The sequence below is a fragment of the Tyto alba genome, unplaced genomic scaffold (genome assembly GCF_018691265.1).
Source record: "Tyto alba isolate M040663 unplaced genomic scaffold, T.alba_DEE_v4.0 Super-Scaffold_28, whole genome shotgun sequence".
Taxonomy (NCBI): domain Eukaryota; kingdom Metazoa; phylum Chordata; class Aves; order Strigiformes; family Tytonidae; genus Tyto; species Tyto alba.
The window spans coordinates 19,142,690-19,165,101 of NW_024881302.1; the positions used below are offsets into that span (position 1 = coordinate 19,142,690).

Here is a 22,412-nt window from a genome sequence, read left to right on the forward strand (position 1 = left end):
GTGACACCACTGTTTAGTTTCTCCTCTTGCTTCAAGATGCGGTTGTCATCCCCTCACTTTCTGCCTGCGTGTTTCAGTTTTGTTCTTTTCTTGCAGGCCTGAAACAGCCATTCAGCCTGAGACCGATACTACTTAGAGCCATAGCTGGTAAGTGTCCCCCCATCACTCACAGCCCATTTCATATAGCTCTGTCAGGCTGAAGGTGTTAGGTGGCCACAGCTTGTGACACCTGTCTACAAGCGGTATGTGTGGCTGTCCTGTCTCTCCACCATGTCCATGGATTGAGAAACTGCAGAGCACAAGGGCTGGGCTGATGTCCTGAACCTCAGGTTGTGCTTTGTCTTGGATCAGAAGTCCCAGTGGGCTTGGAGTCCCATAGCATGCCTCTTCCAGCCTGGCTTGTCCCTGCCTGGATGTTGCCAGAGGGCAGGGCTGGGGCTGATCCCCCCTGCCTGCATTGCACCACCACCACAGGGTTCCTGCCTCAGCCTCATGTTTATGTGGTTTCCATGTGCATGATCTATTCACCAGTTTGAGACTCTCTCAGCGCTGCCAAGACACAGCTTGGACCTCTGTAAGAAACGCAGAGCTGGAAGAAGCATTGCTGGTCTTTCTAGAGCCACTTGAACCAGCAATTGAGAAATGGTCTTTGCCACCATTATTGTCACCTGCCTTTAAGTGAGGTTGGCCCCGAGTAGATGCCTGCCTTCCTACCAGGGCACAGCCTGTCAGTGCTTACTCCTGCTCTTCCTCCCAGAGTCTCTGTCTACATCCCACTTCTGTGATCTTCAGCCAGGTCTCATTCCCTTTTCCTTTCTGTTCCCTGACAGCTTCGGCTTCCACTGTGTGTGGTGGCAGCTTGCAGAAGTACTGTCATTGCAGCCTTCCCAGAAGAGACCTGGAGTGAACCAAGGGGTTTGGTGGGGTGGGATGGGATTAGGGCATCTTTAGGGGCATACTTGGGTGAGGGGTTGCAATACTTGATGTTGCAATTCTACTGCGGCCAAGACAAAAAGCTTTCCCTGTGTTGAGGCCAGGTCAGGTACCTTTTGCTGTTTCTTGGGAATAAACATCCCATCTTCTTTGTACAGCTGCAGTCTTCATCTAACCAGACACTCACTGGCTGAGGACAGACTGCTCCACAGCAAGCCCTTCCCTGCTCCTCTCAGCAGCCATAGCTTCCCACCCAGCTGGTGGCCCTGGTCAGCACCACACACGGCCCTGAGAGAAGAGGCAATGCCTAAAAAGAGAAGGCAGCATCTCAAGAAACACCAAATGGTCTGGCCTGGCCAGCCTCTTTGAGCATATCAGCACAGTAGTTGCCTGTCTCAGGCCACACAGAATCCAAATCTGTCCCACAGCCTGAGGACTGCTGGCATTTATAGCTGGTGGCTGCCTGGCTTGACCCTTCTGGCTAAGGGGAGACAGGGTTTATACAAACACTGGTGGAACCAGGGGGCTGGATGTTCTTCCCACTATCGGGGTCCAGCCCAAAGCTGTCACCTGCAGCTGTGAACTGAGAGTGAAGCCAGAAGGTGCTGGCGCTGAGCACTTGCACATCCTTCTTTAGAGCATTTTTTCCCTGTTCAATGGCTTTCCAAAGCTCACTCCCACATGACTGCACTTGGAAGTCAGAGGAGTTGGATGTGACTGGTGACACTACGAGACAGTGGGCAGAGGCTCAATGGGGAAGAAGAGCCATCACAGCCGGTAGAAATGCTCTGGGCTGCTGATCCATCCCATCTAACCTACTAAACCCCATCCAGTGGCTTTTTCAGTTCCTTTTTTTGTAACGTAAAAGCTGTCCACAATGCACTCTCACTTCTTCAGCCTGGATTTGCAGTGAGTATTTGATGTCCTCAGGCTTTTTGCCTTTGTGCCATAACCTGAGAGAGGAGGGAGGAGAGCCTTCCCAAAGGCTGGTATGGTGATGTTCCTCCAGGATAGACCTGAAGGCAGTAGTCTCTGCTTTGGTCCCTAGATGATCTTGGCTTTTCTGGGCTGAGTTGCAAGTCCTGGGGGAGTCTTACTCTTAGCACAGGTGGGTGGGAGGCAAAAAACACCCCCTCCACAGCTGGGCTAGGATGCTCTGCCAGTTAAATATCCCTGCTGCTGGGTTGGCAGAAAGGTACACAAAGGAGCATTTTCTAACTGCTCCACACTCACTGTCCTTCCACTGGGACATGTGCCAGTTAGACCCTATGGGAAGCACAGCACCAGTGAGTGTAGTCTGCCAAGAAAAGAAAAACAAAACAACTTGCAACAGATCTCTCGACTCATGATTGCTATAAGCAGAAAATGGGGAAGGAAGAATGTTGAAATGGATAAATAGTAAGGATTTCCTCAGGATTTCATCTAGAGTTGGATGCAGGTGAGCAGCGTAAAGATGCTGAAAATAGCCTCCAGGCAGACAATAACCGCTCACTCTCGAGAGGTGCCAGGGTGGGAGCTCTTGGAGCCGGGGTGTGTTCATCAGGAAGGAAGGGTAAGGGCCACACTCTCACCTGGGGCAGCAGATCCCCCTGGAGGGACAAGCACCCCCCAAAACTGGGCTGATCAGCTTGGGAGCATCACCTGGGTCCCATGGGACAGGATCAGTCACATGTTTTTATTCATTTTATTCTCTTGTCCCGGCACCAGCGGCTGTCAGGGTCACCTTGTGTTTGGTGCTGTCCTTCTGGGCAAGATGCCGGTGATGTTCAAAGCCACCCACCAGCCCTTTGCAGAAGGGGAAGAGGACACAGGGGGGCTGCAGCTCACCCGACTCTGCCCCTATGGTCTCCCCAGGCCCTGATATCTGATCCTAAGGGTGGGGATCATCCCGGCTGGCTGCTCACACCTTGGCCCCATGATGGGTACAGCCCGCCTCACCCAGCAGTAAATGCCTGGTGTCTTTCAGCCTGCAAGGGACAGTTCAGCAGCTCCAAAAGCACTTTGTTATAAGCAGCAAGGATGTCTCCAGGTTTGGGAGGGCAGTGTGTGTTAGACTTGCTTTGCAGCAGCAGCCTTAGAGGCAGCACTTGCTAGTTGAGAGGTATCATAGCAATGTAGAATAGCAATAAAAATGGAAAAGTCCTGTTAACTGCAGGGCAGGAGCTCAGAGATATCTCTGTTGTGACAGCAGAGCAGACATTTGGGGAGTACTGCTCCCTGTGCAGGCTCAGACTGTGCCAGATCCTCCACCCGCACTGCCGAGGGGTGCGAGGTGCCCGTGCAGGCGCATGCTGGTGATTGCAGCAGGTACTGGCTGGGGCACAGCCCGGGATCTCACTGGCAGCATGGGCGCAGGCAGAGCCTGGCAGGCAGCACAACAGTGTTGGCCGAGGGGGGTTTGGTAGAGCCCTGCTCTGTGAGGCTGGGCAATGCTTCCAGGATGCTGGGAAAGCTGCCGAGACAGTCTGCAGCAACGGGTGCATGTGTCTGCGGGTGCAGCGGAGTCAGCTTGTTCCTTGTACAAACCATTTGGAGCAAACCCAATAAACACTGAGCTTTCTTTGCCTGCTTTAGTGAGCTGAGCTTCATTGCACATCTCTTCTCTTCACCTCCCCTCTCCCTGTCCCTGCCGCGTGTGCCCAGCGGCAGCTCGGCCATGGCCACCTGGCCAGCAGGACAGGGCACCTACAGCCACAACTGGCCATCTGGATGTGGCAGCCACAGATGAGCATCCAGAGGCAATGCCCGCAGCCGCAGGGAGCCGTCCCCACCCCTCAGTGCTGCAGTGCACTGGTAAGCACCTACCCACGGGGAATCCACCCCATGCGGGCTCCTGGTAGTTGCTGTCACATCTGACCACATCCCTGCCCCCCCACCAGCCCGGCAGTGTGCCCCTCACAGTGCCCAGGCCAGCCACGGGGTGGGAGTGCTGGGGGCTATGGTGCACCATGCTGGGCATGAGCTTCACCAAATACCCCCCAGGGGCTTTGCTGGAGGGAGCTGGAGCCGGTTCTGCCCCAGCTGGTCCCTCATGGGTCCCACTGGTGCCCCTCAGCCTCAGTGGCACCAATGGGTGCTCCCACTTGCCCCCCACGTGCTCAGAATCAGCCACCTCCGACCTCCTCCGCTGGCTGCAAGTCCCACTCTGCGGTAAGACCTGTCTACCCGGTACAGACTGGGCACACTCCAGCACCTGATCAAAGCAGCTTCCTCTGCTGAGGGTGTATTTTTGACATGAGGAAAACATGCCCTCACACAGCAGGTACGTTTTCCTAACGAAAAGTGGTTAAAGCTCTTGCAGGGCTGTACAGGCTTGTCCTGCTGAGCTCTGCCTTGTCAAAGCCACCTCACGCTGTGCTCACTGTAGGTTGGAGAGCGTAGATGTGGCTGTGCCCAGCCCACCCAGCCATCAGACACAGACCCCCCCCCAAAAAGCAGTGAGAGCTGCAGCTTTCCACCTCGTGCCTCCTGGTGCCATGGCCCAGAGTTGCAGACCCACCTCCCAGGCAGACCGGACACGAAGGGAATTCAGGCATCAGCCATATGCCTGGGCACGGTGGCCATGAATGGGAGGTCCTGCCCTGTCACCCCTGCACTTCTCCGATGTGGGGGCCAGGTTCTCCCCCACCAGTTCCTGCTCATTGCCTGGCCAACAGCCCCTCACAGTGGTAGCTCCATCGAGGCCACCTTCATCTCACGGCAGGACATTTGGTCTCCTGTCCCCAAACCCCACCTCACTATGACTCCCCACGGCCTGATGGGCTACTGTGCAGCTGGAGAAGGTGCGAACAGGAGGAAGGAGCTTTTTGGGGGTCCAGGCCGTGCTCCCCACCAGAGTGGGACCTGAGTGGGTCTGGGACCTGCCCCAGGCGTGACAGGGAGTCCCTTGAGCCTGACTGCATCACGAAGATCCCAGCAAGGGTTGAGTCAGGGCCCCTTCTGGGTAATGGTGTTTCCTCTCTGCAACAGCTCTCCACCTCCCTTTGTCATTCCAGAGCCTCATGACTGCATAAACACAGTGTCTCTAAAATTTGATAGTTAAACTGAATAAACCCTGTCAGGAGGCATACTGGCTTTACTACCCTGTCACTGAGCAGCCGTGCGGAGCAGTCAGTCCCTGCAATCAGCTCTGTGTGCTCAGGGAATTCATTTTGCTCAATTCCCCAGTGGGAATTGCCCCAGCACTGCTTTGGGGATGCACGTGCTCCTGGAGTCTGCGCCAGTCTGTGGGAAAGCCCATAATGCTGACGTCCCCCCCTCCCTGGGGTGCAGATGTCCCTGCGCTGTTTTACACCCCTAGGAGCACTTGAGGGACATATCCTGCCCCTTGAGGCACAACCTCTCCTCCAGGAATAACTGCGGATCCTATGAAGGCACCGAGGCTGTGGGAGCACAGGTCCCCCCAGCCAAGACAGCAAGACCTGGGGCGAATGCAGCCCCTCTGACAGAGCTCCCTCCCTTGCTCTGAAGCACTGGTTTCCACTGGCAAGAGAGAGGAAGACACCAGGCCGCTAAGTCACAAGCAGGAGCCCACATCTGGCCCAGCTGCGGGGGCAGAAGCTTCCACAAATGGATGTTTAGCACCAAATCCAGCCCAGAGCGGGTGGGAGTGGGACACCCTCCTCCCACTGAGTCCCTGTGTCTGGTGGAGTGGGGCAGTAACCCCCATGCCTCCCCATGGGGAGATCCAGTGAAGGTGTACTGGCCGGCCCCATGAGCAGGTCTGGGGGAGAAGGACCCGAGAGTTGATGGGGAGGAAGAGGAAGGCCAGGCCTGCCTCCTCCCCATCGCTCAGGGAGTGGGGTGCAACTTGTGGGGGGCTTAAAGATCCCTCCGGCCAGGTGTGCTGGGAGACGCACAGTGGTATTTGCTCTTCCCTCCTCATGCAGGCAGGCTGGGCGCTGGATCCTGCGCAGCAGGTACACGGCACAGTGGCTCAGGGAGGCTGCGGGGACCAGTCCCGTGGGAAAGCCCCGCCGCAGGCACTGGAGCAGGCTGGGCACAGCCCCCTGGCACCGCCACGCAGCCTTCCAGCTCCCGGGGCAGCCAGTGGGGCTGGTGCAGGGAGGGACACAACGTCCTCCAGCACAGCCGTGCTGCCAGGCCTGGCTGGGGAGTTCAGTGCGGCGGGGGGGCGGATACACAGCTGGGAAACATCTGTCGGTTCATCGGTCCATCCGTCCATCCACGCATCCCGCCGGGGGAGAAGAGCTAGGAAGAGCCGGGGAAGGATATTCTGGGCCGCGGGGAAGAGTGAACTTATTTTGGGGATGGAGCCTCGTGAACGGTTCTCCCTTCTTCTCCTCCCTATCCCGTTCCGCCCTGACCCACCCTCCCCCACGGGCGGCGGTGGCGGCGTGTCCGTGGCAGTGAGAGGCGGTGAGTGCGTGGTGCGGCGGGGCCGAGCGAGTCCCCACCGCAGCTGCTCCTCCCTGCGCGCTCCGCCACGGAACGGGCGCGGGAGGGCGCGGGGGATGCGCGGGGGATGCGCGGGGGGATGCGCGGGGGGGGCGCGGGGGGGGCGCGGGGGGATGCGCTGGGGGGGCGCGGGGGATGCGCGGTGGGGGCGCGGGGGGATGCGCCGGGGGGGCGCGGGGGATGCGCGGGGGGGGTGCGGGGCGATGCGCGGGGGATGCGCGGGGGGGGGCGCGGGGGATGCGCGGTGGGGGCGCGGGGGGATGCGCCGGGGGGGCGCGGGGGATGCGCGGGGGGGGTGCGGGGCGATGCGCGGGGGATGCGCGGGGGGGGCGCGGGGGGGTCGCGGCGGGCGGTGCTGGGCAGAGCCTCTCCCGGTGGCCCGGGCTGAGCCCCGCCGGCAGCCGGGCCGTAGCTCCGGAGCGGGGACAGGGGGCAGCCGGGAATCCTGCCCCCCCGGTCTGTCCAGCTTGGGGGGGGTTTATTTTTTTCCTGTTGTTTTCTCCCGTTGTTGGTGGGTTTCCTTCCGTGCAGCCCCTGGACGGGAGCTCCCCCGTGCGTTCCTCCTCCTTTCTCCCGCCTTTGACTGAAATGGGGAGACGGGGTGGAAACAGGGCACCTGTGGGAATGGGTGTGGGGAGGAGAAGCTGGTGCAGTTTCTTTTTTCTTTGAAGGCTGGACAGGAGCAGGAGCCTGCCAGAGGAGGGACGTCGATAGCGATTTTGGGGATGATCTGTGCCTGAAAGGGAGCAGAGACTTTTTTGATAGCGACCATCTAACAGAAGAGAGAGCACTGTTGGGGCTGGTCCTGTTCATTAGAGGCATGAGGCGTGTGTGTGCTTCTCCATCTTTTGTAGCTTGAGAGCAGATAAGTTTAAGGTCAGTCAGGGGCAGCAAAAGGGGAAGGCATTTTGAGGCAGCAGCTCAGGATCATCTCTCCATCGGGGTCTGTTCTTTTATGGAATCGCTGTCAGCTTCACACTTTGGAGTTTCCTCCTGTGTGTGAGAATGCGTCTGGGCACTGGCATTAGCCCAGGTGGCCATGATAAACGGGACCATGCAGGCTCACTCACAAGCCTGGGCGTTTACATCCGTAGTTGAAGGCTGTGAATGCTACAGTCCCACTGGAGCTGGCACTTCACCTAAGAAAGATTGAGGGTATCTACCCACTTAGCAGTCACCCCTTTGGGCTGCTGTGGTCATCAGCCATGACTTGAAGCAGCTGGAGGGTCAGATGCGTTACTGACCCATCAGCCCCACGTGGATGTGGTCCTGCAGCCCAGGAAGGAGCTGGGCCTCCAGCATCCATGCTGGAAAGCATTGCACAGGCTGGAAACCTCCACACAGCTGACACAGCTGGCCAAAGACTGCAAAGAGGTCACCTAAACTCAGCAGGTGACGGCATGGCTGCTCTTGGAAACATCTCTGGAAATGGGAAAACAAATCTCACTTTTTTTTTTTTTTCAAGCATCTTAAATTGTCAGTTCCTCCCCACTGCTTATTCTTGCAGACTTCCTCTGCATCTGCCAGGGCTGCGGCAGTGCTGGGTGGTGTGGTGGCCAGTGGAGTTGCTCTGCAATGCGTGTGACAAGAATCCAACCAAAACCATCTGTTCTCTCCTTCCCCACCCTCACCTTGATGGAGAAGATGGTTACTATCATCTTTAGTGTCATTTTGTGTTAATTCCTGTGGAATAAATTGGACCCAAGGAATTAACTGTTAACACAGACACCATGCAACTTTCAAGGTCCACACAAGTCTCAGGGTTTCGAACACTGAAACTGCTGGCTTTGTCCCGTTGTAGTTGCTGTTATGCATCTCACTAAACCTCTGAAGAAACACAGGGAGGAAAAATTACAAGGCTTTAAAGCTGTTAAATTTCACTTGTGTGTTTCTGTGTTTCCTAACAAGATTTTTCTTCCCCACTCCCGCCCCACACCTGACTCTTAAAGGAACTGAGCTGGGGAATCTCTTATTCAAGCCATACCCTTCTCAGTCTGATTTTTGCAGGACTCTTGCTTTGCTTTACAAAACAGAACTCCCTGAAGAAGTGTGCTTGCCTCTGCCAGTGCCTGTGCCAGTAAGCGTGCAGGTTGGAGGCCTTGCACTGCTGTCCTGCAACAGCCAAGTGGTGGCAGCTTCCTTCTGTGCTCTATTGGTGGCTGTGAAACGGACAGACCCCCCTCTCCTCTAGATTTGAACTGAAACAAAAATCCCATCCTTCATCATGGGAGGTATCTGGCACATTGGATTAATGGTACTTGTGTATATCTGGTTCCCCAAGGTTGCCACTCAGAATCTCATAAAAAAAAACAAGGGACCAGAAAAGAGAGCATACCCTCTTGATCAGTGAAGTAAATGCTGACTTCAGAGTTTGTGGAGCTCTATCACAGCAGTGGTCAAACAGCCCACTTGGATGGCTACTATCTGGTCTTCTACAATGGTAACGGCAACCGAGCCTACAAAGCTTTAAACCTCCAGGGCAAAGTTACTAACAGCCAAGGGTTCTTTCTCATTGGATTCTCTTCTGTGAACCCTGCTATAATTATTCCCAAGAACCCTATCCAGAATGACCCTGACACAATTGCTCCCTACTATAGAAAAGGGACCTACAAAGAGGGCATGAACATCACAAGTTATGGGCTAGTAGGTGCGTTGGTCAATAAGACTGAGAAGACAGAGAGAGCAGATACGCTGGTCAGGGTACTGACCCCTGGCAGAGATGCTTTCCTGGAGGACTGCGCCTTCAGGACTGTGGCTGGATCAATAGGAAGGTGCTGTGGGGCAGATTCTCAGTGGATCTCCCAAGTGGGCATGCCCACCCCAGGCACAGACAACCACTCCATCCTAACTTCTCAGCTGAAGGCATCTTCTGTCCTGATCAGTGAGGTCCTTGCAGCCTCTTCTTCTGAAGAGTTCAAGTTCATAGAGCTTCAGGGTCCCCACTCCACCGTGCTGAGGGACATTGCTCTGGTGCTGATCGATGGTCGGACCAAAGACATTTATTTCACTGTGGACATTTAGGACAAAACCTCATTGGATGGGCTACTTCTTTTTGGTCCAGCACAAAGCAGAACCCCAGGTAAGGACTGCATTTTGATGACTACCTCAGAGCTGGGGAAGTGATCAGCCAGTTTGGAGCTGGAGCATGTGTCGTATTTTTTTTGTTGTTTGGCGTTCTGAGAGATCAATGAAAATGTGACTCAGAACTCAGTGGCAGATAAAAAACTAAGTCAAATGTTAGAAATTATTTGAAAAGGAATTATATAAAGCAAATTAAATATCAAAATTATTAGGAGAAGAGGAAAGAATGGAAGGCATCTTTTATGCCACTGTATAAATTCATGGTTTGCTTGTATGTTTAATTGTGTCTTGTGTGGTACAATACTTTAATCTCAAAAAAGTTATATTAGAATTAGAGACATTCAGAGAAGATCAGCTAGGATGGATAATGCTCTGGAAATGCTTTCACAGAAGAAATAACTAAGTACACCTAGAAAAGGGCAATCTTAGGAGGGCCCTGACAGAGGTTTCAAAAATGTGAGTAACCTAAAGAAAGTGGACAGTGATCAATTGCTTACCCTATCTCCTGCTACAAGAACTAAAAGGCACCAGAAAAAAGGTAGAAGGAGGTGGTTTCAGGACAAACAAGTGGAGGTGGTATGTCTCGCAGTGGTGGCAGACCTGCAGAGCGTAAGGTGAGGGACCTCGTGGAGATCGGAAGACCACACGTGCCTTTGCTGCCTGGGAGGACACGGTTCTGCTCCCAGCCCTGTGGCCAGCCTGCCGTGAGACCCTGACTGTGCCACGTCTCCTTGAAGTGTCCCCCCTTCTCTATGTGCAGCTTGGTGGTCATTCACAGCAGATACATAGTCTCTTCTCGAAGAAGCACAAGGGCTTTTCTTCCATTGCAAATGTAGGTCACGTGTATTGACTGTGTGAAGCTGCAATCTAAACTTCCTCCCAACACTTAAAATTTCTTCCAGGCCACCAGAGGACGAAGAAATATCTTGTTATTTTGGGCACCTCAAAGAAGTTTTTGGCAGTTGGAGACACTGACTCTGCAGATGTCTTGTGTAATTCACTGACTCATGATTTCTGAGTCAGGGAGTATATTCATCTCTTACAAAGCTGTAATAATAAAAATAAAAATACTTTTGCAACTAAAACTTTTTTTTTTTTTTTTTTTAAGCAGTTGATCTCCTTTTTACAATTCAAACAGCTCCAAATACTCTCACAAGTAGAAGAGCTGCTTGTCCGCTTGAGCTCTGCTTTTCTCACCAGGAAATGTGCTCTGCTCTTACCTCTGGATGAGCTGGGACTGTTAGCAGGCAACAGCTAAGAGGAGGGTCAAAGAAACAGATGTAAAAGCGCAGCCAGCTTTCAGACTAAGGAGGAAATTTCTAAGGATTTTGTTAAGTCTTCCTCAAGGTTCACTCAAGTCGAGAAGGTAGAGATATGCTTTGGCATTTTTTTCCAATGAGGCTTTGTCAAGATGTCTCAAGCATACTGCACACATTTCTGTGGAAGGTTTTCCCCTTAATTGCCTTAAAAGGCTACTTTCATAGTGACTCCATGCCGAGCACTCTGTAAGAAGTTGATTTAACCTGACCATTTCAGGTCTGGGACAGGAGCTCTTAAAATGGCCCAGATAGTTAGTCCTGTCTTTGTACAGTTTGTCTGCCTATCACTGCAGAGAAGTTCAAGCTGTGAGAGCACTAGAGCAAAAGTCCTCCATTGACAGATGCCAGTGTGAAAACTTTCAACTGAATCACAGGATGGTTTGGGTTGAAGGGACCTTTAAAGATATCTAGTTCCATCCCCACTGCCGTGGGCAGGGACACCTTTCACTAGACCAGGCTGCTCAAAGACCCATCCAGCCTAAGCTTGAATATGTCCAGGGATGAAGCAGCCATACCTTCTATGGATAATCTCTTCCAGCATCTCACCACCCTCATCATAAAACTTTTCTTTCCTATTCATCAAATCTAGATCTACCCTCTGTCAGTTTAAAATCGTTACCTAAAACGGTATCTGTTACTTAACCGTTACTTAAAACTGTATCCTATCAGTACAGGCTTTGGTAAAAAGTCTGTCCCTATTTTTTTTGTAATCTCCCTTTAGGTATTGAAAGGCTGCAAGAAGGTCTCCCCAGAGTCTTTTCTGCACTGAATAACCCCAAGTCTCTCAACCTTTCTTCATGGAAGAGGTTCTTCCAGCACTCGGATCATTTTTGTGGCCCTCCTCTGGATCTGCTCTAAGAGGTACATGTCTTTTTTTGTGCTGGCACCCCCAGAAATGGATATAGTACTCCAGGAGAGTGGAGTAGAGGGGGAGAATCACCACCCTTGACCTGTTGACCACGCTTCTTTTGATGCTGCCCAGCGTACAATTGGCTTTCTGGGCTGCAAGCTCCCATTGCTGGCTCTTGTCCACTTCTTTCATACACCAGTATATCCAAGTCCTTCTCTGCAGGGCTATGCTCTATCCATTCTTACCCCAGTGTGTACTGATACTGGTGATTTCCCTGACCTAGGTGTAGGACCTTATACTTGGCCTTGTTGAACTTCGTGAGGTTCACATGGGCCCACTCCTCTAGCTTGTAAAGGTCCCTCTGGATGTCATCCCTTCCCTCCAGCACGTCAACAGCACCACACAGCTTGATGTCGTCCACAAACTTGCTGAGGGTGCACTCACTGCCTAACATTAATGAAGATACTGAACTGTATTGGTCCCACTATGGACCCCTGAGAGACACCACTTGTTACTGATCTCCATTTGGGCAACTCTTTGGATGTGGCCATCCAGCCAGTTCCTTATCCATTGAATAGTCCATCCATCAAACCCATATCTCTTCAATTTAGAGACAAGGATGTTTTGTGGGACCATGTCAAACTTGCAGAAGTCAAGATATATGACATCAGTTGCTCCTCCCTTATCCTTCAACACAGTCGCTCCATTGTAGAAGGCCACCAGATTAGTCAGGCAGGGGAAAAATAGTCCCCTGGCCAGGAGTGCATCAAGGCTAAAGCACAGGACTGTCCCTTAGCATGCAGGTGCCCTGGTGGCACTTCTCAAGGAGTAACCACTTCTCCTTACCCTTCCGCTTCTCATGTGATTCCTCCTTTAATGTTTGTTACCCAGAACCATTTATGCAGGGAGAAGTATTGAAACATCAGCAGTCTGCTGCTTTTTAACGTCCTCAGCAGTTCCTGCTGGGTGCTTGGGAAATAGCTTGTGAAGGGGACAGTAAATACAAGGAAGGAAATGGGGAAGCTCATGAAATTGGGAAACCCCACCAAACCTCAACCTTAATTCTGTATGCTGGTGTCTTGGGCCTTTGATGAATATGTGTGTATGTGTAGCGTGTTTGTAAAAAACATGGACCTTTAAATGCAAGAATAAAATGTGAATACCTAAATATTTTTGTGTATTATTAAAGTAACTGCTATCTGGAAGAAGATTTCAGATCTCTCTTAGAATTAAAAATTTACTTTACTGTAGACCAAGTCATATCAGCGATTGCTTACCAGTTCCCCTGCTTATGCATGAATCAACTCCTCTGTTCACAGAACCTAAATAGCAGGATGAACTCTACTCAGTTTTCCCCCTCCAGCCTCTCCCACACTGTGGATCTGGCCATGAATGGGGAAATTCAGGCTGAGCAAATGTGAAAAAGGTTAGTGAGCAGAAAGATGGGGTCGCAAATGTCAAATTTGCAATAATCAGACAACCCCAGCCACTTTCTGAGTTCCTGTGGCCTGCTCTTCAGGGCCGAAAAGATGCTGGGTTCCTACATAGCGGGGATCGCTCTTGTGTTGCTTATGTGCCGTTGCTGTTCCTTTCCTTGCTGGTGTGCAGTGGATCTGCCATTCCCAGAGACCACCACCTGTCCTGTCCTTAGAGGTGGCCCCAATGCCATTGCCATCTACAGAGGCAACAGCAGGAGTTTTGTTCCAGGGAAGTCTCTGCCAGTGACCGGCCTGTTGGATGCCTTCACGTCCACAAGCAACGAGGAACCAAACCCTGAGCTGCTGGAGATCCTGACCCCTGGCAGATCTGCCAACAAGGAAAAGTGGTGAAAGGCTTCTCTCTGGGAAGGGCTGGGAGGAGAGTTTGGCACCAGAGTCTCCCTTGCCTGCTGGGTCAACCCTGCCTTCTGCCCCGAACCCCAGTCAGGACTGGAAGACAAGTGTCACCGCCAGACCAGGGTTTTCTTATGGTGGTATTGAGTCCCGGCCTTTTTCCACTCCTCATCTAAGTTTGTGGGTGTCCCTCTCTTCGCAGGAGCCCTGGCACAGCTGTACAGTTGCAGAATAAAGTACCTGAGGAGGAATTTTCTGACCAAAAGATTGCTGGTTATTATTTTTGTAATTTTAATTATTTATTGCTTATAAAAGTGTAGCGGTCAATCTAATAAATTTTCCAGTATTGCTTTCAACAAGAAAAGGCTTTTCTTAGGTTCAGGATGGAATTCCAGGTCAAAATGAGGGCAAGTGAAGGACTTTAGTATCACTCGCCAGGAAATCCCTGCTCTGCTTCATCCAGACCAAGGATTGTAAGCAGGGTTACTGTTCATTCTGGGTTGAGCAACTTTCTTTTTGGTTTTAGGGTTTGTTTTTGTCTTCATGGGTTAAGGGAAATGTTACTAACCTCAGGCTTTTGTGAGACATGAGAATTGTTTCCTTCACATTTTAGGCATGCTCTGCTAACAGGAGAAAGCGGACAACAGAGCGGGTGAAGGACAGTGAAGGAGCAAGGGCAGCAAGGTGCCATGCACATGAAGACAGGGTAGAGTGTGTAGAACCAGGCAATAAGTAAAAAAAAAGTCTGGGCAACCTCTTGTCTGTGGTTTTGAAGGCAAAGCACCAGACTTGACCTCTGTGTGCAATTGTCAACTAAATAGCAATGTTCTGGCTCTGTGGCTGGAGGAGACTCGTCCTTTCTGGATGGGTCTGTGAAAAGACCATTTGAGACTACAATGGAGTCAACCACATCAGGAAAGGGTGTAGTTTACTCCCATGACAGGTTCACTACTTAGTTGCAGTATATTCCTCTTCTTTTCTTTGCTCATCTTCCTCCCCTTGTGAAACAAAATCTGCACTTGTCCTGTAAGGAGGTGGTCTCCTTCCCCAAGGAGCTCTGAGCAGCTCTGCTCTGTGCAGCTCCTCACAGTGGGGCTTCACAGAATCATAGAATAGTTTGGGCTGGAAGGACCTTTAAAGGTCATCTAGTCCAACCCTCAATCATCCTCTTCACCTTTGAGTTGAGGGCTCTTGCTCAAGCATTTCACCCCCAGGTGCTGCCTTTCTAGTTTCTCTAGCTGCACCCCATCATTCTTCCTAGTAGTCCTAGCATGAATGTGTCTGTACTAACTTGCTTGTCTTCAGATCAGTCAAAAAGGCAGTCAGTGCTAGAAGAGAAAGGGTCGGATGAAGCCTGTGCTCTTCTCTATCAAAATTTAGTGAGCTCTTGGGCTTTTTTTTTTAATACAAGGAGGTACTGATGAGGATGGGATATCTTTCCAAACCTTGTGAAGGGAGAAGCCTGTAAGTGCATGGTTTCACTCACTGGTGCAGGCAGGTGTGACTGGTGGGTGAAGAGCACTCAGGTCTCTGGCTGGCAGGTGGTGTTTTCTTTCATTTACTGTCTCTTGCAGGCACCAGCTGGGAAATGTGTCCATGAGCCAGTGCAACTGCAGCCCTGTGACCCAGGACTCCTTGTCCTACATTCTCAGCAGGCCCACCTCTGGCAAGTTCAATGATTGCCCCAGGAGACACTTCAGCCAGACTCTCTCCTTCTGCCTTCATGTAGCAGGTGACCATCAGTTATTTCTGCTCCTGTAGGCAGGACCTCCTAAGCACAAGAGCACATGCACAAAGCCAGAGCTGTCCAGGACAACCACCCAGAGTCGTGCTGTGTTGTGTGAACATAACACTAAAGGAAACACAGCTAGGACACCTGAAAATTTTCTACAATATTTTTCTTCATGGCAACCCATGCCAAGCTGAGCTTCTCCAGTCTTCATCCCCACACCCAACTGCTTGGGGTGAAGAGAAGCCTTTCCAGGCCCTCTGAGTGATAAGTAGGAGCTGAGCTGCACCCATCCCAGAATGAGCTGGCTCCCATGACTGAGGTTGCACTAGCTGGATAACAGTTGGCTTTTTGTTTCGTAGATTTCCAGGAGTGGCTCCTGAAGTCAGAAGAGATTCTGATGGTTCTGGTCCAGGCCCTTGATGGATCCTGCAGTTGTGGAGTCTCTGCTGCCTACTTCAAAGTTGAGCCAGGCAGGAGCAGGGCAACCCAGGCACCACCAGTGGTTAATGCCCATTCGCTTCTGATTTTCAGCCCCGTGTTCCCTGTTGCATTGCGTCCTCCTAGCTTGGATCCCAGCTAATTTGGACTTGGTGCTGATGACAGAAATATCGAGTGTTAGGCAGAGCATGGTGCTGTTCTTCCACGTTCTGCAGAGTGCTCCCGTCTGCTGATCCACCAACACGCATCAGTGCTCATCTGCAGACCACCAGCCATTTCGGACTTGAGCATTTGCAGTCAGACAGATGTGGCAACAGGGTTGACATCTTGACTAGGAGTTTGTTGCCTACTTGACCTTATGTTCCATATGAACTAAGCCAAGTTGCAGCAGAAATGCAGGTGGACTTACTGGTCTGCTTTTCTGATACCCCTACTAGCTAAGTGTGCAAGTGCGATGAGCACATGCAGACGCATGACGAGAAAAAGCATGATTTTGCAGCCTACATTGTCAGCAGTGTTATGTTTAGCTTATGTTTCGACACCCCTCAGAGAGACTGTTCTGTTCCCTGTTGGGACTACAAGGCTTCAGAAGGATGAAGACAGTGTCCGGGTGTGCTGTGTGACTTGGTCCCAGGGTGCCCCTTGGCACAGGCAGAGCTCACAGCGTTCTGCGAATGGTATGAGCTGCCCCGAGTCAGTCTGACCAGGAGGGCAGTGGTGGTAGAGAGGAGATGGTGAGCTGTGTGTCTCTTCCAGGAGAAAGTGGGTCTTCGGTGGCGTGGGGAAACTGAGGCAGTTCTCTGCTTGCCTCTGCAGAGCCAAAGGCAGCCTGCCGGGACTCGGGACTTGTGTTTACTACTCTGATAACTGCTAAGTCAGAGGAGCAGCTGAGCAGCCTGCTGCTAGCCTTCAAGACCTTAGAGACACCCAGACTTGTGAGTTTTGACAGAAGGACCATCACAGCAGAAAGCTCCTGCTTCAAGGATATTAATGTGCTGGACTTCCCTCCAGGTACCAGTCATCATTCTTGCAGGTTGCGGGGTACGATGTGTTTGAGGATTGACAGGTGGGTCTAGCTCTCCTAGAGGAGGGAGATGTGCCTCCCTCCATTTCACCAACTCTGGCAAAGATCCCTTCCAATTCAGTCGCATCCAGTTACTAGAGCCCATATTGCCCATTATCTGGAATAACAGCAACAGATGTTGTTAGAGCTGGTTGTTGCCAGAATGTTGCCTGGGCTCTTCTTAGGAGTATGGAGCGCATAGATGATAAAACCTCTGAGCCAGCATTCTCAGTTCTCTGCTGAATTTCTTCTCACCCCAGCAAAATAGTGTACAATATTGTGTTGTTTCCCTGTTTCCCCTGCTGTATGCCCTGTGCTTAGGCCCATATTTGTGACATTTTTGCTTTCCAAGGTGTCCCATCAGAGATGCCAGAAGGGACTCAAGAACCTTTTCTGCAAGTGTCCAAGCTACTCATCAACGAGGTGAACCCAGACAACCCAGGGGGAGGAGTGGATGCAGAGTACTGCGAACCCTTCTATGCTGGACAGACACACTTTGACCTCCAGGGATACTGGTTGGTCCTCTACAACAGTGAAAATATCTGGGCCTAGAGTGTTTTGAACCTGTCTGGACACCACACAGATGATCTGGGTCACTTCTTAGTGGGGAACAGCATGATGAACCCAGCACCCGTGATCAGGCTGCTCCCCAACACCATCCAGAACAGGGCAGATGTTGGGGCTCTCTACCACAGCAACACCACCCTCTATGTGGTCAACGTGTATGTGATCGCAGAGGGGCTGGTGGATGCTGTGGTGTACATGTCCTGAATGCCAGAGGGCAGACAAGCTGTTTAAAGTCCTGGTACCAGGGCAGAGCATCCTGTACAAAAATGACTCTCACAGCACCGAGGACAAATCTCTGAGCTGCTGCCACAGCCGAGGTGTGGAGCAGAACAGCTTCCCGGTGGGTTGATGGCAGATCTCCCTTCTCCATCCATAGTCACTGGGAAGGCAGCAGCTGTGTTTCAGTATGTGTATCATCTATTTGGGGAGAAGAGCATTCTGGTGAGCCACATCTACCTCCTGCCATCTGCTGATGTTCTCACCAGCTCTCACCTCCCCTGTTCACCTGTTTGTTGGCCAGGTAACAGCTCCCTGCTCTGCGCAGCGTAGCTTGGGACCAGGAGATCCATGAAGACAGCTCACATGCCACCAACCCCAGAACTGGAGAGTCTGCTTTTGGGCAGCATCCTGGATTCTAGGGTTACCCCAAGCCAGATGTGGAGCCACCTCCCCTGCTTGTTTGGTGCCACTTTCGGGATGCGTGGTACAGCACATCAGGTCCCTGGAAACGCAGCTTCCTGCAGCGCCTCAACCACTGGTGTGATTGGTGTGTGTTAATTCATCTAAAATTTTCCTTTTTATTTCAAAGTATGTAGTTTCAGATAGTCCCCCTGAAGGAACATGACAGTATGTATGCTTGTTCTGCACAAAGCTGGGTGAGGGAAGGCTTTGCTGCTCCGCTGCTGATGCCTGCTAGAATCAGGCCAGCACAGAGGTGTGATCAGGTCCAAAGCTGGGGCGATAAAACTGCTCTAGAAGCAGAAGAGGTGTGCTGGCAGGAGGGAGGTGTGTTTGCAGTGGGAAAGGACCACAAGGAAGCTATGTCATGGACTGGAGACACAAGTGTAGACATGCTCTCCACAGTAGGGAAAGAGAATGGTTCCTAGTCCTGAGGGTGGGAGCAAAGACAGTGATGGGGCTGCATGGTGACGGGACCCCTAGTCAGGAGCAGATGGTAGGAGTGAAGAGCAGCTGACCTGAGGCAGAACCACCACGTCCTCTTCGAGCCTCACCAAAGAGGCACAAACAAGAAGTGATGCCATGAGCAGCCATCGCTCCACCCGAAGAAATGGGACCAGTAGTAGTGACAGCAGCTTTTGTGTCTACCCACAGGTGACCATGGTGACGCCACTGGGGGAGAACTTCTGCAGCAGCTCCTCGGCACTGATCCCTCCTGCCGTCAGCATCAGCGAGCTGTGCCTGGCCAGCAGCGCTACCCCCCACCGCTTTGTCGAGCTGGAGAGGAAGCCTGGCAACAGCCTGGGAGGGCCCAGCCTGGTCTTCTTCCTGGGGAAGGAAGGCAAGGAACATGCCAGCATCCCTCTTAGGAGCACCATTGGAGCTGTGGGGCTGTTTGTGCTTGCGTTGGATGGAGGGCAACAGGCACAGAGAGGCTGATGGCACAGACCCTGCGTATGGGCTATCCTCAAACAGATGGGCAGGTGGTTGAGCATCTTTGAGGAAAGGGATGGAGGAGACTGCATGGCATGGGGAACAACTCTTCCTTGCCTTTCCTGTCCTTTATTCCTTTTTTTTCTCTCTTTGTTCTGACTGGGCTGCTCCATCACACTCCAGCTGAGAAGGTGCTTAATCCTCCTCAGTGCCTCTCCTGAGCTTCCCATGCCGGGCAGAGGGACCGGGAGGACTGAAAGCTTCTCCTGCTGGTACCAAGGCAGGGGGCTTTTAGGAGAAGCAGGGTCCACCAGGACTGTCGGGTGGCTCACTGATGTCATGTTCACTGACACTCACTGAGCCCTGCAGTGTTGCTGCTGCCTCTTCCTGGTCCTGAGGTGGTGTTTCCTCAGCACATTTGTTTATCTTGGTTTATTTTTGTTCACCTTAAATTCTGGCTGGGCTGCATGAAGAGGACTCTTCATCTCAGAGGAACCTTGATCTTTTTGGAAAGCTGTGTTCACAACAAGCAGGTGCTTCTTTACAGCTTTACTTAGCCTCAGTCACCACCATTATTTTGTCTCGCGTTTATGTTCTTGGAGTTCCTGTAACCAGCTTGTCCTGTCAGGCTCAAAGCTCAGCCTAACACTATCTAGATCACCCTAATACTATCTAGATCAACCCAACGATTCCCCTGGCATTTTCAGATGGGACAAACCTGACTTTCAAGGACATCTCTGCTGCTAGTGAAGGCTCCAGAGCTATTGCTGTGCACAGCACCAGCTTGATTCCTGGTGGCACCAAGGCAACATCAGAGAACTTGGTGGATGCCCTGGTTTACATGTGTGAGCCCAGCAGAGCTGGAGTACACTTGGACTTCCTTGGCTCATCTTACGCTGTGTCCTGCAAGGATGACAAGTGAGGTTGCTTCTCTGGGAAAATGTCTTTGGGTTCCCTGTGCCCAGAGCCTCCAGATGGCATGTTGCCGAGCTTGCTGCCTTGTCCTGCCTCCTCTACGGCTGAATGCATTCACCAGTGCTGTGGTGAAAACCAGAGGTGCATAGCACATTGCAACGGAAAAGGTTTCCCTGCCCTTGGCGTAGGGAATTGTACTTTGTTCCTCCATGGCTCACTTAACTTGCTTCCCCCAAGGGAGATGTATGGCACCATATGAAGGAATGCAGCCTTTACAGATAGCAGCTGTATATGCTTCATTGCAAAACTTTTTCTTTATAAAAGAAAAAAAAAAAACAAAACAAAACAAAACAACACAAAACCTGCCCCACAACTAACAAACCAAACAAAAAAGGATATCCCTGTGAGCAGTAGAACAAAACCCAACATCCCTTTCGCTCCTAGGTGGACTCAACAACAAATAGGGCTGAGCCCTTCTCTTGGTGGGAATACTAGCAGAGATTCTCCTGTCCACAAGATCACATCTGTTAATTAAGTCTGCCCTCCTCAAGTTCTCTGCCCCCCTGTCCCATCTGGTGTGACAGAGGGTTCTGTGTTTGTAGCCTCCCCCACAAGCACGCGTGCACAGAGCGCAACTCCACGTGCGTGGTTTTCCTGGGAAACTGAGCTTCTGGCTGGCTGAAACGTTGTGCTGAAACCTCACCAGGGTGGTTATTCACAAGGTCGGGGCAGTGCTTTGGTGGGAGACCCCACATGGGCTGACTCCAGGCAGCCTCTGGCAGTCCAGCCCTGAACAACCACACCCAGAAAAGCTGCTTCCTCGCATCCTGACCAAGTTTCTAAGTCCTGGTGTGGGGAGGGAAACAATAGCTTAGTGACATGCAGGGGCAGATATTGTGTAGCTTGAAAAACTCATCCTGGAGGACAAACTCCTCATTTTGGGAGGCTGGCTGTAATGAGGCAGCAATCTTACTCCTACAAAAGCCAGTCAGACCAAATAGGTTTGCTCTGGCCAAGCCCAGGTCTTCTCCAACTGGTGGGGTTGGCTGGACCCGTCTCTGTGATGGCTCTGTGAAAGCTGATTTCAGCTCCAGCTCCAGCAAACTCTCCATCATCCCCAGCAGCATCAGGAACTGGGGCCTGGGGAGAGGGATTTTTGTTTGGAGATGGGAAGAAAGGTGCATGATGTGTTGGTGAGCTCTCACTCCTCTTCTGGGGACAGGCCCATGTCCCTGAGCCGTTATGCCTGCAGCAACGCCAGCACAGAACTGCAGTTTGCCATCTCGGCCCCTACCCCTGGTTTGCAGAACAGCAGTCCCCAGGACACTCCACCTCTACCTCCTGACACCCAGTGAGTGGAACTGGGTGCCCCCACTGGTGCGGGGTGGGAGGGCTGGGGCAGGGCACTGGGGCAGGGGGCTGACCCCAACTTCCCATGGCATGGGAGGGGGATACTGGCAAGGACCCTGCTGCCTCCCAGAAATGAAAGGGGACATGATGGGGGAGAGCTGGTACAGACACCCATGTGTTGATGCAATGCCGCCATCCCCAGATGGCAGCCTCACTCACAGCTTCAATGTGTTCTTGTACGATGGTGGCCACATATTTCGTCTCTGCTCAGGAAGGGCCAAGCCCTGATCAGGATTTCTTTCTGTGGCTTTAGATTTGCAGCAACAGCAGGAAAGCCATCCCAGTCTCGTGATGGTTGGGGCATGGTCAGGGAAACTGCCAGCAAACCCTTCTGTCTCAGCCCAACCGTGGGAACAAAGCGTTCAGTCCTGACTTTGGCCAACAAGCAAAAGTACAGTGGGGTCTCCAGCCCCTGCAAAGGCCATCCTTGGATCTGCTTGAGGCAGTCAGGACCTGGGTAAAATGAAATGGAGGTTACTACTCCTCCTCCAGCCTCCTGAGAGGGGCAGGCAGTGTCCCAGCATGAGATACTGTACTGGCCCAAGTGGTGGGACCTGTGGGGCATGCCTCCTCCCCACCACCCTGGGAGGCTGGTGAAGGAGTGAAGCTGGCGCATGTGGTAGGAGAAGTCCAGAAGTGAAGACTCATCCTGCAGGAGTGGGGGGCAGAGGAGAATGGGATGCAAAGGAGGGTGGGATGGAGGCTCTGGAGGAGCTTTACTCCTGAGCTCAGGGGTGAAGCCAAGTGTTTTGGAAGGGGCACGCAGCTGGGAGTTTATTAACAGCCCCAAGCTGCAACCAGAAAACCACTTCTCTTTTTCCATTAGGCTGTTCCATGTGGACTCTGCGCCACAGGAGGGTGATGGAAAGCTTGGGAAGGGTCTTGGTGGGCTCCCTAGAGGAGAAGTGCTCCTGTGGTGCCTCTGAGTTCTACCTGCAAGGTTGGTGCCCCGCTCCACTTGCCTGGTTTGCAGTGCCCTCCTCCCTCCACTGTCCACAGCTGCTCATCATCAGGATAGTCCCTTCTCAAGCCAAACTTGCAGGCTTGCACTCGAGTGACGGGAGCTGGAGGAGCAGCGATGGGTGCATGGGGTTTCAGTGAAGAGAGCAGGAGAGCACCTGGCACAGGCTTCTTACTAGAGGAAGGGCAAACTAAAGAAACCATGAGGAATGAGAGTCTCTGCTGATGCCTTGAGATGTCTTCCAGACAAACTGAAGATCCTAAACAAGCAAAACAAAAAAGC

At 52.2% G+C, this 22,412-nt stretch overlaps 1 pseudogene; it reads left to right on the forward strand.

Moving 5' to 3' along the window:
* Positions 1–8,602: 8,602 nt before the first annotated feature.
* LOC104364439 lies at positions 8,603–20,137 on the forward strand (annotated as a pseudogene).
* Positions 20,138–22,412: the final 2,275 nt, after the last annotated feature.